Source organism: Sciurus vulgaris, assembly GCF_902686455.1.
Source record: "Sciurus vulgaris genome assembly, contig: HiC_scaffold_236_arrow_ctg1, whole genome shotgun sequence".
Taxonomy (NCBI): Eukaryota; Metazoa; Chordata; class Mammalia; order Rodentia; family Sciuridae; genus Sciurus; species Sciurus vulgaris.
This window is the reverse complement of record NW_027632821.1, coordinates 43,108-53,601: the sequence shown is the minus strand read 5'-3', so window position 1 is coordinate 53,601 and position 10,494 is coordinate 43,108. Positions and strand designations below refer to the sequence as shown.

Below are 10,494 nucleotides of genomic sequence, written 5' to 3'. Positions count from 1 at the left end.
TAAAAATGTCTGCCCTTTGAAGAACTATTTATAAGTCAACCTAGAGATCTCAAAGTGGCATTTAACATTTTGAAAACAACATCCTATATTTTAGTTGAAATTTACTCAGTCAGAAATTTTAGTCAAATAATAACTTAATAGGCAACTACAATATAATACCTTCAGCTTTTAGTCCATTGAGATAATTCAGAACAAAGCTTGAAATATGAAAGAAAACTGGTGGGATGACTTTTTCTTGCATAAATATTCATGTAAAAAGACACTGGAAGGGAGGGGGGCAGAAAGACAGTTCCTGCAAACATTTAGGTCTTGAAATATTCTTCTATTCTCCAAGAGCAGACCCAGATGGAACCAGCTGCAGCTTCCACCTCAGGTCCCTAGGGGTCACAGTCGGTGCAGGAAGTCACTGGATTCCCCGCAAAATTGCAGGCCAGCGGGCAGGCCGGGTGAGTTCGAAAATAGAAGAGTGTGAGGGGGCGGGCCCGGGGTGGAGCTGCCTCTCTCCACCAATCCGCGGCAGGCAGTGGGGGCAGCAGCGGTCCCAGCGGCAGGTGATGTGGTTCTGTGCTTGAGCTATGGTGGCAGCGGTGTCTCCTTGAAGAGCCTTCCTGGGGTGGGTGCTCTTTGTTATTAGTGAGAGTGGCCAGCAGTCAGGGGAGAGGGGGCATGCAGAGCGGTTGCCCCCGACAATCTCCCCCGGGCCTTTGAAGGCTCCAGAAGCCACTCTTCAGTTCCGCCATGCCTGCCAAGCTCATTCCCACTGAGGGGCAGCCACTATGGCCTACCCACCTGGGAGCTTGGGTACTTGGCTCTCTGTTGGGCTGTGGCGTGGTTTCCCCTGAACTGGCGGGTCCAGAGCAACCCCAGGGGAGAGACCCTGTTGCCAACCCTCTGGGGCCCTGTTCAACGCAGAAGACTCTTGGCTCAGCTCATGGTGGTGAGCGGCAAGGTTCAGCCTAGGCAACCATGGATAGTGGGCCTTTCAGGACTCCAGCTGCATTAGTTCTGGGCATTGTGCAAGGTAGGATTTGCTGGGGGATGGTGGGACTGGCCTGCTCCTGGACCCAGGTGCGGTGGTGCCTCCTCATTGGCATGTAGAGGGCACAGGCAAGTGTGCAGCGTGGGTGGCCTAGGGTGGGTGCAGGCTGGGTGAGCCTGGACCCGGGAGCACAACATCGCAAACTTGGCAAGCACGAGCTTCTGGTTCCCTGTATTTCCCTCAGAGTCACCCAGTCAGGAACTGCAATTTGCTAGGTCTGGAGGTCGTGAGTGGGTGACGGGGTGTGCCTTTAATCCACGAAGAATCTAGAAGAGAGAAACTTAGCTAGCTGGAGTGCATTGTGCTGCTGCTTTCTTCCTTAATCAAAGCCACGCAAAAACTTTCAAGCTGCGACCCCGCCCTCCAATCCTTGAAAGAACTTAAGAGATCAGTACCATTACTCAGATTAAAGGTGGGTTGATTACTGTTTGAGTCTCAGCACCACAGTCTTGTTATCTAAGGATGAGTGACATCCGTGGTGGACTTTGAATGTCAAGTGTCAGTCACCAAACCCACCCTTTCAGCCCTCTGCCCTGGGCCCCATCCTCCATGTCTTCCAAGGCCTGGTTCCCCACCCCATGTGGGTGTTTTGCAATCCCTGAAGCAAAACTTTCAGCATCCACAGCTTTGTCACTCTGCTGTTTCTTCCTCTGTTGACTATTGAGAATACAGTAGTGATCTCTAAAATAGGGAAGGAGAATGCTGATTTTAAATGACTTTTTTAAAGAGAGGTGCAATCTCTTATGCAAGAGCTTTCCCACCTAAATCTGAATTTCCCAACTAAAACTTTATCGAGTCTGCTACTTGCATCTTTCACAGAAGACCCCTCTTTTATGGGATCTTTAAAACACAGTAGTGAACTTGTTTTGCTGCTAGATGCTTTAGAAAAATTAGTCGTACTATTCATTACCTCTCCTGAAATACTACCAACACTAGGAAACTGTACTCTGGATTTGATGGAAGTTGCCAGCACTGGCTGTGTCCTGTGTCTGGTGGTATTTAGGTGTGCCAGTGATTTCAATTTGATAACATTTTAAAGGTCTGAACTCCAATTATGGTCAGTTAGCTTGAAAACATAACTTTTAAATTAATTCTTATCTAATCTTTTCTGAGTCATCTCCTTCATGCTTTCATAAATGCCTTCTTTCATGTTTATCTTCATGAAAACAAATTGCTGTATATCTGGTTAACTGTTCCACTACTTGGAAAAATTTATTTCACTTATCTGTGCTTTTTGCTTAATGATTTAGTCTGTGACAAAAGAATTGTCATTTTGTAAAATGGAATATTTGGATTGACTCAGTTATTCTTGGATTCACCAGAGCTAAGGGAAGTCTTTGTTTATATTTTCCTATATCATTATAAGCTTCATTTAAATATTAAGGTTTACATACTTTCAAGTATAATTTTTTCCTCATTTGAAATGAGTTTATCATTTCAAGAATGTGTAAATGAATTGTAGAACTCTGAAGGAAGACATGGTTTCAACTTCATTAATATACAGAAAATTAATTTGCATGTATTTTGCATGTGAATATTGTGCTCTGTGAAGTAGTTTTAAAATGTATAATTGAAGAAAATACGGAGAATTATATGGATGTACAACCAGTTTCCTTCCTGGAAGACATTTTCACGAGCCATCTAGAAGGTACAATTTGTGATTATTGTTTAGACTTTCCTTTTAAATTTTTCATGCTTACTTTACCAGACTTATAAGGAAAACTTGGATAATTTTAGGAAATTTAACACTTGGATTTCATTTCAGTGTGGTTCAACCATTTACAATTTTATTTATTTGTTTAAGGTAATTTCATTTTGAGACAACTGTAGATTTATATGTAGTTGTGTTAAAGAGAGACATCTTCTGTCAACTTTATGTAGAGCTGCCCACATCTTGACATTAAAGATGATATAGATCATGTGTAAACAGACCATTTCTGTCACAAGGACCCCTCATGTTGACCTCTGATAACCACACCCATGTTCTCCTGCTGCCCTCCCCACCACTCCTGGCCACCATTAATCCTTGTCCATTTTTATGAGTTTATCATTTCAAGAATGTGTAAATGAATTCTAGAATTTTGAGGACGTGGGCTTTGGTTTTGAAAAGTAGAAATATTTCAGTTAATTAGTGCAAATTAGTAAATGTAATTTAGAAGTTGATTCAACTTGGTTAGAATGATTGTTGTATTTCCTAATTTTTTTCTTGGATATGTGGGAGAGTTCAATAAGATGTTGTGAGTATTTATCTGTCAAAAGAAGGTTTGAGAATTAATTAAATTTTTTTCAAGTAAGCTTATTAGTATGATTTCCACTGAGATTTAAAAACATAGCAGTTGTCAATATCCCATGGTTTTTTTGTACCGAATATGGAACCCAGGGTCATCTCACTGCTGAACAACATGTAGTTCTTTTTCTTTTCTTTTTCTTTTGAGGCAGGTTCTTACTAAGATGCTTAGGCTGACCTCAAACTTGCAGTTCACTTACCTAGGCATGTGCCATCATGCTCACTTGCTACCCACTTTTTAATTAACAGAGATTGCCCCTTCTAAATCTTACTGTTCGAATAGTTGCTGCAACTAAATTTACTTCAGAATTATGAAAACTCAGTACCTGTATTCAACAAAAGGTTACAGTGTGATGAGACATATCTGAATCAAAAGTATGTAAGTAGAGTTACAAAAAGATGTAATAAAATACAAAAATAGTTTGAACACTCTATCTTTCTTTCTACTAACACATTTAAAATATGGTAATAAATTGACAAAAGTACAAAGAAGTTCTTAAATTTTTCTAAGGATCTCAATTAGAGTTTATCAGCCTTGTTCCCATTTATATTTGGTCATATGACACACAGTAACAGTTCAGTTGTGACATCTTCTATGGCTGAAGCCATACCTGACAGATGATGTGTACAAAAAGCTGGGAGTCTGTGCCTGCCCTGGGGAAGTTCATAAGCAGGGTACAGATGCCCACATAATCAGCTAACTATATTAATTAGCTAAAACAGCTTGTCTTAGCAATGTACACATGATAGAAGTAACAGGTTGTGTGTTACCTTCTATAAGGCATATAAAGGTTACAGATTTGGTGTACTAGCAAGTTAAAATTGCCCATTTGCAGATTTTTGCCTCTCTCCATGTTTTAAACAGAAATTTACAAGACTATAACCAAAGATGGGTATGGTGTTCAGACAATAAATATAGTCTCTCTGCCTCTAGTTTTCTAACATGGGTACAAGACTGTAAGTTTGACTTTAACTTCATATGAAAAGCAACAGAGAGACAAGCTGAGAGAGAAAGAGAAAATGTGGGTGGGTGAATTGGCCAAAGCCAACTCACTAAAACTTGGCACAAATTTGTTTACTTCAAGCTTTTTATGACCAAAGACCAAACAGCAAACCTCTGGGTCATTTCATAGTCTTGTTTTTCTACACCAACTCTGCAAGTGGTCTGAGTGGAACATGGTGTCCATGAAAGGATAATATACTGTGAAAATATTACTTAATTTACATCAGATATGGGGTCCTCTGCATTTGCCCAAGAACTTGACATCGCCTAGAATGCTTTTTTTTTTTTTTTTTTTTTTTTTTTTTGCTGAAATATATGAGAGCTCTTCTATGGGAGAAACATTAAGTACCTTGATGCAAACTGTGTCTCAGTACCAATGGAACATGATGTACTCAGATTAAAGAGACTGTTTTATATACTTCTTAATCCTAAGTACATCAAACATTGCCTCTCATGTTTGAAAATTACATATAGAAATGATTGAATATTACCAGACTATGAATCTCACAGATGTCTTGGTGTCTTTCCTTGAACTTCCTCTGAGAGGGGGGAAAAATACTTAGAATAGTTTGTTGCTAGATATGTTGCACCTGTTTGCTGTGTTGTATGCAAAAAGGAGGGGTTCAGACCCAAAAGATTGTCTTTTATTTTTCTCATCATAAGCCACATTGAATTATACCAATATTTTCTGAAAAGAATATAACCACATATTCCATTTACACCAGTCATTGAAGACTTAGCAGAAAGCTGTGTACTTTAGAGAATAGAGGAATTAACTTTTCAACAAAATTTTTTAAATACTCCAGCACTTAATTTCAGTGAGAATGATTAATTAAAATATTGTTATCTGTTTCAGGGTTTTTTATGCCATATTCCTAGAAGCATTTTTACATCCAATTTCTATTATCAATTGGTCAGTGTTATGAATCAAGGGAACAATGAAGATAAAATTAATACAAACCAAAGGTAATTATTTTAACTGATGATTTTCCAAAATAGTTCTAATATACATTTCATACATAGTTTATATTTAATTGCATATTTGTATTTGTTTAATACAATAAAAATAAGTATGAGAAATGACAAATATTCAAATCACCCTCATGGACCTGTGTAAAAAGTTTTTTTTTTTTCATATTTTTGAAAATATTTATTTTTCAGAGTACAGAACAGTCTATCATCATAATGAATATTTTTCCAGAATATGAGCAGTTTACTCCAGTGGAGCTAGCCAATTGTATATTGATAGAACCTTAGGTCTTCATAGCACCCATTTTATCTAAGCTCAAATGGATATCCACAGAGTTAAAATGTCTATTGAAATTAGAACCCAAAGGTCAAATGTCACTGCTTCTGTCATTGGTGTTACTTTCTCCCTCTTCTTATTAATGGCATTCTTGAAAACTGTACACCTTCTGTGTATCTGAATATAATCAGAACTGACACTCATTAGTACACTAGCTCATATTCTAGGCCAATGTCAATCTTATTATCTTAATATAAGTGAATATTAGCTAAATAGAGGAATTCTCATGTATTTCATTCAATAACTTATGTAGTGCAGACAAAATGACTCATTCCATCATCTGTAGGTCACAGTATTTTTTTTTCAAAAGACATAATCAAACCACTCCTGTAATAAAAGGAAACAAAAAATCCATGTAATTGAAAGCTATTTGGGTAAAAGTGCATTATAGGGCATATACTATTTATTTGCTTTACATAAGTTTGCATATATTTAATGTAAACTCTCATATTTGGATTTTAATTAATACCATACATGTAATACTTGAGTCTAAATGGAATGGAATGAAGATTTTAAAAGGCCCCCAAAATCATATTGTTTTATTTCATCATTGTCATTTTAATACATTAGTGTTTTTCTTTATTCATTTGACTAAGCCAATTTTAGAGGCAAAATCCACAACCAAAGCATGTATAGTATAGCTGAAAATATTAAATAGCATAGTCTTCAGTATGTCAGAATTAATGATTATGATTACACAAAAAATACTTCAACTCATGTATGATGATCTTACAAAATATTTTAGAAGTTTTATATGTTGTTTGCACTGTAATAAAATTAATCTGGATAATATGAATAAAGTATGCTCAACTATGTATAAATGCAATTCATAGTTAACACTGGATTGTTTTGGAGTACTACATTTGTCTTCACATTTTATATCAGAAACATATGTTCACAATCTACCAGCTGTACTTTTTGTGTGTGTGTGGTACTGGGAATCTTACTCATGCCTTGTGCTTGTTAGGCAAGCACTCTACCAGCTGAGCTATCTTCCCAGACCCCAGCTGTACTTTTGATTTACTAAGAAATGATAGTAATTTAATCCTAGTTTACCAGCTCCTTGCTACCCCCCTTTTTTGTGGGATACTGGGGATTGAACTTACGGTCAATTTATGACAGAGCCCACAGATTTTCCTTTTCAACATGTAAGTTCTCCCTGGGGAGAATATGTAGTGCCATATCACAAGAGAGAGAATGTGCAGGGTATCTTGAAGAAGTAAATTGAGTTTTGTAATAAATAGACAGACTTCTGTGAAGATGCTGGGAAAGTGGTTGTTCTAGTGTTCCCAGGTGAGAGATTCACATACATAAGTCAGTGTTGCCTTGGGTTGTTATTCCTTCATTGGAAGTCCTGCTAAAAGATCAGAGCATGTTAATACATAGTTGGGTTAATAATTGGATTTCATGAAGTTGCCATCTTTAAGAAGCATTTTGTGTGGTATGCTAAGGTGATTTTAAAATATCTCTTAAATAAAACTTTACAAAAAACTTTATAAATATGATAGAACTATAGTGGTTGATACTGCAGTAGAAAATATAGAGAAAACTTATATAATTTCTTCCACTTCTTCCTCCTACTGGATCCCAAAATCTAGTGTGTTATGAAAGTGTTTGAACACACAATTAGCATTATTTGGGTGATAATTAATCTGAAGACATACAACAACCAAAATATGAATTTTTGTACTATCAATTACTATTTATGATATCTGTGGTCAATTATTCTATGCCATCAAACATCAGTATCTTTATGCATGCCAATTATTATAGCCATACATTTCAGAATAACCAAGTTATAGAACCATCAACATGTCTGACAATAGATAAATAAACAAAGAATGTGAGATATATATATATATATATATGTATATATGCACAATGGAATTTTGTGCAGTCACAAGGAAGCATGGAATTTCATTTTTTGTTTGTAAATGACTGGAATTGGAGAACATCATGCTAGGTTAAATAAGCCTGACTGAGAAAGTCAGGGGTTAATTGCTTTCTCTCATATGCTGATGTTGGACAGGAAAGTAAAAAATATTGGTGACTCTAATGAAAATATGAGTGAGATCAATAAAGAAGAGAAAAGGGATAGAGAGGAACAGGGCATGGGGGATGTGAGGAAGACTGGGAAATGAAATCTAATAAATTGTGCTGTGTTCACATATGAATATGTGAGACTAATCTTGCTTATATACACATAAATTTCCTCATAAATAATTTTGTTCAGTGTACTAAACAGAAATATTTCAATTGCAATAAGTGACAGTGTCTTTTAGAGGTCTTGAAAAGATGACAAAACTATGATTACAATGTGTTAGCAATTTAAAATGCTAACTATCTGCTGGATATTGTGTGAAGAATATCATATGCATCATCCCATATAATCATCTCCTTGCTGGCAATGTCAAACTTAAATTATCCAGAATGTTTATAGTGATCTGTGTAATGTAAAACCAAATGTTTCTCTGAAATATTTTCATGTGTTCCAATGCTAAAGCTTAGAATATAGAGAGTTATCATACATAGACCATAACACAAAATTTTTGGAATTTTATGTTATTCTTTTGATCTTGTTTATTAAAAATGAGTAACTGATGATGAAAGATATACTTAAAATAAAAAATAATTTCACTACTAAAACATCAAAATGAAGTATGTATGTAAAATAATTATTTTAGTAAACTAAAAGTAGGTAGATAGCAAGTAATTATAGCAGTTTCAAACTTCATTACAAGCTCTATTGAATACCCTGGGACACCTCTTAGCTACCTTGATAAATAAATTTTGAAGTCTACACTTAGATTTTTCTCTTTGTACAGCATGAATATCCCTATGAAATACAGATGAGTTTCTTCAAGACACTGCACTCCTGACTCAGGAATCAAAGGACTGTGCCACCACTTCCAACCTTCTGGAGCTTTGCTCATGGAAGAAGTATCCCTACAGATGCAGCAGGAGGACCAAGCCTCCTGGCTGTGACCCAGAAACCAAGAGGTCAGTTTGCTTTTCCTCTTTAATAGAACCTTCTTTCAGCAAAAATGTTAATTTCATGAGCATAAATTTTGTTCAAAGGTAAAGATCCAAACTTCCAGCCAGATGAAACATTTTTCTTTCAAATTTTCCAGGGCTTTTTAAAAAAAGAATAGCGTTTTAGTGAAATGTTTACAAATCAACAATAGGCATGGCTTCCCTACAACCAGCAGCAATTAGCCATACAGTAGCAACACTGTTTCTCCTTGCTTCAGCTTTTTTTCCCACTTATATGTCTTGCATAGAGCAGGTCAAAGGCAAAGACAAGATTATAAGTGCTTCAGGGCTTTCCTGGTTCTCTAATACTGTTGGGAGAAATCCTAAGTCTTGGCTAGCAGCTGTGAATGTCTCAAGTGTGTAAGGAAAACTTTCACACATTCATGCCAGTCAGGAATACCTATGGAAAGGAGCATTCCACTCTGGTCACTTAGGAAAGTAAACAACTGTCTCCAAATTTACCTAGTGTTACCAAGGGAACCTGTATTGGGGACTGTTGGTCTAATTCCCTGTGGCACATTGTGATTGGGTTAAAAGTCTATAAAATATATGGTTTCTCCTGCTATAAATGAGTTTTCAGGTTGCTTGCCACAAGCCTGTGTTTACCCAAATCTCGGGGCCTGTTTTATGGCTCCGTTGGCAATTACCTGTGACTGAGCAAGCCTGGCACACACCCCCACAAATACACTCTACTGTCTGTTCCCTCACATGGTCCCATTGGACAAAGGAGGTTGTCAGTGATGAGTGTCAAAGACTGTGATGGCCTGCCTGGACACTGATGCTGATTAGCATGTGAGGACTAACATGATTTCTACAGAAGACTTTCCTTAGCCCCTAATATGATATAAATTTTGTGAAATCATTCTCTCTTATTCACCCTGTAATGTCATTTCTAGTGTATTAACACTGATGTTCAATGCAAGGCCTCTGCAATTTACCATCACCCATGCTCCACTTTTAATCTTTGAATGCAAAATAAAGATGGCATAAGAAACCAAAAAAAGGCAGAAGCATTAGTGTGACAGCTGAATTTCTACATCTGTCTTTCTCAGTCTGAACCAACTGTGGGATCCTCTGAAAAAATGGCATTGCCTTTTACAAATGAGCAAACTAGGGCCTACACACTAAAAACTAAAGAGAATGTATAGAACCTGAGAGGTGACCCTTACATATAACAATGTTTGACATCATCTGAATGCCACATAAAGTTCAGAAATTCTTCATTTATGTGCAAAATAATTCATATAGTATTAATGGAAAAGTAGTTGATACTATATTTAAATTCACTGTACAGTGATCTTACTTTATGGTAAAATATTACATAATACGTCCAAAGGGAGAAAAGTGTCAAATTACTGACACTGAATTTCATTAAGGTTTTTCATTATTTTAAGTATTAGTATCCAAAAATTTCCCTTTAAATAAAACCTCCCACAATGCAAACATAGTTGTTGTATTCATGTCTGTATTTCCATATCGAAACATCTTTTTTTCTGAAATAACTAATATTGGTGTGTAATTTACTAAAATATTCTCCCCATTGAAACAGTCTTTTAATTTTATTAGGAAAAGTTTTGTAACTGCCCTCTCTCCTCTTTCTACAGCTACTCTTTATGGTAAAATTCAATAAAAAAACTATGGACATTTTCTCATGAAGTTCTTCTTTGTAGATCCCCAGATTCCTTTAAGCTCTCCTATTCTTTCTGTTCTTTAATTTCCTCCTGTCTTTCTTCTCTCCTCCATATCCAACTTGAATTTCATGTTATTCAAGATAAGCTACCATATATAGGGTTACTTTTTAAAAATTTTATTAATGTATTACAATT

The 10,494-nt window shown here is 36.3% G+C and overlaps 1 long non-coding RNA gene across 1 annotated transcript; it reads left to right on the top strand.

Annotated features, from left to right (window-relative positions):
• Positions 1–505: 505 nt before the first annotated feature.
• Positions 506–8,546, top strand: LOC306652455. The gene is made up of 3 exons (XR_013761397.1): positions 506–613; positions 5,186–5,295; positions 8,461–8,546. It is a non-coding gene; the product is annotated as an uncharacterized lncRNA (long non-coding RNA).
• The last annotated feature ends 1,948 nt before the right edge of the window (positions 8,547–10,494 follow it).